This window comes from Humulus lupulus, chromosome 2, assembly GCF_963169125.1.
Source record: "Humulus lupulus chromosome 2, drHumLupu1.1, whole genome shotgun sequence".
Lineage (NCBI taxonomy): Eukaryota > Viridiplantae > Streptophyta > Magnoliopsida > Rosales > Cannabaceae > Humulus > Humulus lupulus.
The window spans coordinates 22,081,179-22,088,104 of record NC_084794.1 but is presented as its reverse complement, the minus strand read 5'-3'; positions in this window follow the sequence as shown (position 1 = coordinate 22,088,104).

The following is a 6,926-nucleotide window of genomic DNA, read 5'->3' as shown; positions in this document are numbered from 1 at the left end:
GTAATAGTGGCTGATGGCGTAGCTGGCCGACTTGTACACCGTGCCCCGGAATGCTTCGGGCATCTTCTCCAGAGCCCGGGGGTCGACCGGGATACGCACGTCCGGGGCTGCCGCGGCCAGATTCCCGACCTCTATTACCCCGTCCTGGGCGGCCAGTGGAGATCGTTGGGGTGGCGGATGCATGAGTCTTGTCCTGGCGACAGGGAGGTTCGCCCCCGCGACCTGGGATGGCGGGTCTCTCTCCTTCTCCGTAGCTGGGGATTTGGTGGAGACCCCGGTCGAGCTCTTGGACTCGCGAAGCCTCTTTAACCTCGGCCCCGCTGGGGGATTCCCACCGAACACAACGCCCCGCAGACTATTCCCGGGCTGAGACATCTCTTCTGCCAAAGAGCAAAAAACACGGTTATTAGCAATCATACAGAAATAAAGGCAATAAGAAAGCAAATACTAAGGGAGCCCTACCCCCCGAGCTGGAAGAGCCTAGGACGATTATCTCACGAACTGGCGAAGGTTCTAGGTCCGGTTCTGAATCGGGGCTGGACTCTTCTACGTACTGCCTAATCCCCGGAGCGTAGACGCCCCTCTGGAGCGCAGGCCACGTGCGTAAATTGGTCCCGTACTCCTCAAAAATGGCCGACCTAAAGGCTAGGGTATTATCTACTACTACGGTACCCTTGGGCCGACTCTCTTGGTTGTCCAGCACGAGCTGGTCAACGCAGTGGAGCAGAAGCGTGTCCAGGTTCGGATTCCTTGGGTGACGATGGACGAGCTGCCTAGGGTTGAACCTAACCAGCCGGGGGTCTGCAGTGGCCCTATCTACGTTCTTAAATAAGTAAGAGTTACCTTGACCGGAAGGACCCGCGGCTGCTCCGGATTGGGCCCTCTCCTCGCTCATCCCCTGGGCGACCTCCAAGCTCCTCTTCCTGTTCCTCACCAGAGGAACTTCCTCACCTTCTTCCTCGCCTTCGTCATCTGCGACCTCCTCCGCGACGATCGGCCTGTTGTCGCGGGCTGGGGGAAGACCCCGGGGCCTTTTCAAGTTCAAAGTCTGATTTGGGAAAATCAGCTTGCAGAATACCATCGCCTCGTCCGTCACGAGCACGCGGTAGTCTTTCTCACTGGGGGGCAGGTTCGCCAGTGTATCGTATTGACCCCCGAGGGTCACGGACTTTTCGGTCCTCGAGTAGATGGCTGCAAGGTTGGTTGAAATCAGAATTGGAATAAGGGACGAGCTAAAATAAGATAACCGTTAAAAGGCGAGCTAAATGGAGGATTACTTACGGGGGCGGTTGAAATAATGATGATCGCAGTTTCGGAACCTAGTAGACATAAAAAACTGGTCTTTGAAGTCGTTTGGATGGCTCGGCAGCTCGATCACTGCTGCTGTGTTAGGGAAGCGGGTTAAGTAATAGAACCCGTCGCCTCGCCCCCGCTGGTCCGGGCTGGCTTTGAGGCAGAAGAAATATAGGATATCAGCAGGAGTGGGGACCTCCCACTCATGCTTTTGGAACAAATACCTCAGTCCCGCCAGCAGACGGTAGGAATTGGGGGGGAGCTGAAATGGGGCCAACCCCACATAGTTCAGAAAATCAGCAAAATACTGATCCAGGGGGAGGAAGGCCCCTGCCTTGAAGTGTTCCCCGCTCCAGGCCGCGAACGACTCGTCGAGCGGCGTGCAGCTCCTCTCCCCATCCGCAGCAGGTCGGGCGATCACGGAGGTCTTCCCCAGAGGAATGTTGTGGTTAAGGAAGATTTTGGTGATCTTTGCCTGGCTGGTTATCTTCGAGACGATTCTCTCCGCCTCGAAAAACGCGTCCGGAGCCACCTCGGCCTGCTTCTCCACCGCCGGCCCAAAGTGAGGAATTGGCGAGCTGGTCACCACCGCCTTTCCTTTATCCTTCTGGGAGGCCGAACTTCCCACATTCTTCTGTGGCAGATTTCTCTTTGGATCCATCTGGTCGCCTATCGAACAAAAGAAAACACTTTAGAAAAGGCGACCCAAGCAGGAGAGTGAAGCAAGTATTAAGTACACGAGCTGGGGTAAGCCCAGCCCGTGGAGAGTGGTGCCACGCGTTCCAAGGAACACGCGCCTATGCCCTCAACAGATCCCAGATTACTCGGAATTCGTGTGTCAGATGGCTCAGAGTAAAAAAATTGCCTTGGGGGGAAAAGTTTCAACAGGCAAGGCGTGGCAAAACCGCTTTTAAGGCGTATTCCCTAAGCTACCCGGTTTTTGCACCCAAAGTTCCTAAGGATCCTACCCAGAAATTGTTCCTAAGAGAGAATCATGGAACCCATATTCTAAGGCGATGTCCCATGGCAAGTGTGCCCTAATCTAAGAAGGGCCATCACCCTCCATTTCCGCGCGACCCAGAAAACCTCTGCATGTGGCTACAGTAAAAAATTTTACCTAGGCTACAGTGGCATGATTTCAAAAATAAACAGGGACAGAAGACTTACAGTATAGGGTTGGATGGTGAGCGAGGTTGCTGCGCTGGTAGGAGCTTCGTTGGCACAGTAGTCTCCAAGGCCTTGAAGGAACTCGCACGCTTAAGCTTCGTGAACGGAGAAGATGAGAGCAATGGAAATGAGGGTTTTGTTCTTCGGAAGGTCAGAGAGAAAAGAAGGAAATTTGAGAGGTTCTGAATGGTAAGGTGGCCCGTGCGTGGGATGACCACCCCCTTTTTATACAAGGGAGGATCACGTGTAAAAGGCTCCTGGGAGACCCTCCACTCGAAATGTGAAACGACGGCTGGACAGTAGGCTAGGCCATTTAATGCAGTTCTCGTAGAGTGTACCGTCGCCACCCACGGCGTTCCACGTATCAGACGCATGCGAAAAGCTTGGAATGCGAAGGGTTGTGGGAGAAGTCTAAAAGCTCCTACTGTGGTCTCCCATATCTGACGTCATGGACCACGAGCAGGAGCTTGGGGGGCAGATGTACGCCCTGGCTTTCCCACGGGCTGTTTAGCAGGACGATCCTCGGACTAAACATGATTTAGCCCGAGGCTCCCACAGGCCAGAGGCTTTATCTTCAGGACGGGCCCTTTCTAGCTCGAGGGGATGGAGTTTCCTGCTCCCTCTTGTTGTTCCAGGAGCTGGGAACAACATCCGGCGACCACTGACGGATCAGCTCGGGTTATGGATTGTTCCGGCAGCGAGCTTCTCAGGAAGCTCTGACCCTATGGGAGGTCAACACGCAAGATAAACGTGCATAATCCTGCCATCACGTGTCCGATATCCCCCTGACTTCTCGGACACGCAGCAGGAACGTGCGTATTCAGACACCCACGGACGGGTTGGGCCGTGCGGCCCATTGTTTCCTTCCATACTGATTAGACCGCACTTGTGTGTCAGGTTTAGGAATTAATCATGAATATCACAGACTTGATATGACAAATGGAAAGGTCACGGGATGACCTCCCTACCAATTTCCAGGTGCCTTCTCCTATAAATATGGAGACCCTGGGAATTGATAGAGGTTAGAAAAAATAGTCTTGTAAGAACTATATATTTTGTAAACCAATTACCCAGAAAAGATCAATAACATTGACTAGTGGAGTAGAATGATTTTAACCTTCGAACCACTTAAAAACGTGTTTAAGGTCACCTAGTTCTTTTCACAAAGATTTCATATCTGCGGCGGTTTTACTTTTAAGTACTAATCTCTTTCTCTTCTTCTCTTAATTACCTGTTGCCGAAGAACCGCGTCAACACAAAGAAAATATAGAGAAACTGATATATCATAAAAAAATTATTTTGTCTAAATTTTTAATTAAAAAAATAATATGAGATTATACAGTGGTAGAAACACAACTTGTCTAAAGTAGTCAATAACCCCTTAGAAAATCTAAGAAATATTTTATTTTATATGTTAATTATAGAGTATTTAGTCTTCTTGGAAAAAAATAATTATATGAAAATTGACAGCTAAAGTCCTCGTTCTTTCAAAATTGAAACATTTAAGTCTTTGTTCTTTTCTTTTTTTAGCGGCAATAGTTCCTAACATTCATGCGTAGTCCCTATTTTAATGGATGGATAACGATTTGAGGAAAATGTGCAACAATTATATAGTGTTAGGAACTTTTGCCGAAAAAAAAAAAGATAAGAGACTTAAATGTTAAGCTTGTATTAAATGTTAAGCTTGTAAAATAACATAGACTTTAACCACTAATTACCTAAAAAAAATAGGATTAATAGCACACAAGGTCCCCATTTTATTCCTATTGCATCACATAGGTCCCCATTTTATTTTTTTGAGCACTTAAGTTCCCATTTTTTGTTAAATGTATCAAATTAGTCCCTAGTTCCATTTTCCATCCAAGAACCGTTAATCCAATGGGTAAAATGATAATTTTACTTTTTACATTGAGTTTTTATATCTATTATTAATGTAGCTTCTTGACCACTTAAAAAAAATTGTAAGGACCCAACTAACTTAAAGACCTCGGACTTTTAAAACTACTAAAACATACTACTATTTTTGGATATATACATAAAATAATAGAACTTTATTTATAGAAAATCTAAAAGAATACGGGATCTCATTGTTTATACATAAAATAACGGAAACAAAACCTTTATTCACATATTCAAAATAATAAGTGCGGAAATCATAAAGACATAATTAAAAAGACTCCAAAAAAAAACATATCAATGTCATCCTCGATTGATCCCATCGGTTCATTCCTTTAGTTCCTTGCACAATACACAAGCAAAAACCACCTCAGATCCGTCCCACCTTCCATGTTCATTTACCTGCACAATCTAAATAAAAAGGAATGAGCATAATGCCCAGTAAAGAAAAACTACTAAAGCATAAAACATAAAACATAAAAATGGACTACAATATTAATGGTCATTAACTCATTACCGTAGTATGTGATAGAAACCGATATAGTCCTCTTAACTACTATTTTAAAGGCAGGTTTAGACACAACTATAGTCTACGTAATGATAAAAATATTGGGATTTGTAATCTAAGCAACCATATTTCCCAAGCGACTAAAGACATAAAAAAAACATACATACAAGCACATAGCATATAAAATCTAACTTATTTTCCTTACCAAAAACCGGGGTATTAGAGACAAGTACGGGATTGGAAACTCCTAAAACCAAACATTAAAATCATAAGTTTTCTGAAGAAAGAAAATGAAGAGAAGATCTTAAACCATTGAAATAATGACTTACTGAAAATCTTAAGTTCAAAGAAATCGAGTTCCTAACCAAAAACCATTTTAACGAGTTAGGATTGAAGTAAAAGGAATGAATAAGAAGAATAAAAATAGATTAAACCTGAGGATTAAGAGTACCGTAGATAGCTTAGAGCTTCGATCTATACCTCAACACCAAAATCACACTATAGCTTACTTCCCAAGTGTTTAGAAAAACTTAGATTTGAAAGCTTTAACCACAAAACCCTAGTGTTTCTCTCTAGAATGAAAACAATATCTTGGAGGCTCTGAAAAGTGTTTGAAAGATGTTGAAAATGGCTGAGTGAAGGGTCCTATTTATAGAGTTCAAGGAGTGAAACTAACTCCCATCAAAATGAATAAATAAATGAATAAAAATGGGATTTTTCGCTTAACAAATGCCAAGAACTCGGTCAAAATCGTTCAAGAGCAAGTACAAGCTGTTAAGGGCTGTTTCTAGCTTTGGATTCCACGGAGTTTCAAACTAGGCCACTGGAGCCGATATATGGCCCCCTATAAGCGATATATCGCCTGCACCATTTTCCCGAGGCTTTGTGGTTTCGTTAATGCAAAGTCGACGTGTTTCATGCATTAGCATAGGTGGTATATCGCCCCTACAACTGTGATATATCAACTTACACTTAAATAGTAACACACGTTTCTACACGCTTTTAAGCACACTTAAAGTTGTTTAAACCACTTTGACTGAGTAATATGAGATCCTAGCATCTGAGGGAAGGTTCTAGACTTCAAAGGTTTATCCTTGATTATTTTATTCATCTAAAATCCATAAATCCTTAATAAACATATATGTGACAAATGTCACATTCTTAATTATTCTATCAAAACCTTAAGTTATAATAAATAATATTTATAGGACCAGCTTCAATAATTAAACCTTATGATAAAATTAATATTTCTAAACTATAGGATAAACTTATAAAATCCATAACTATCTCTATGAATTTCCAAAAAATTCTCGGCTTGAACCAATATCTATGAAAACTAAAATACTACAGTATAAGATACTAATATCTAACTAAGTAAAATTCTGAGGCGTTACAAAAATGCAGCTTCTTTTTAAGACAAGAATTTTTTTTCTTCTTTCTTTTTGATATATATTTAAGCTATGTAATTATCTGAATTAAAAAAAAAACAAGTTCATCCATATTAAAGAAATATATAATACATTACTTATAAAATTTACAAAATTTATTTATAATTTATGTTTATTCCTAAAACTTTAAATTCAGTTCATCTTTTTTTTTTTCTTTCAATTTTTCTAATTTTTGTTTTTGTCAATCAAATGTGGATAGTTAAATTAAAATTATATAAGGAAACATAGTTAAAAAAATCATGATAAATATATATTGTAGTTATTAATAAATAGTTAGTGCCCATAACCATTGAGAAGTCTTCCATATATATATATAAATAAAAAATAATATTAATTATGAAAAAAGAATAAGTAAATATGTATCTTATGCTATATTTGACAGAATATGAAAATTTAAAAATTGATATTAAATATATATAATGATTTCACAAAATTAAGAATAAACATGGATTTTTGCTTCCTGAATTATTACTAATACTTATTATACCCCTGAACTTTTTACGTTGTTTTAAATTCCTCTCAAACTATTACCGTAACCTTATTGTACCCCTTTTATTACAGTTTTCATCCTACATGACAAACAAAGTATTGATATGACACTTTAGGCAGTGACG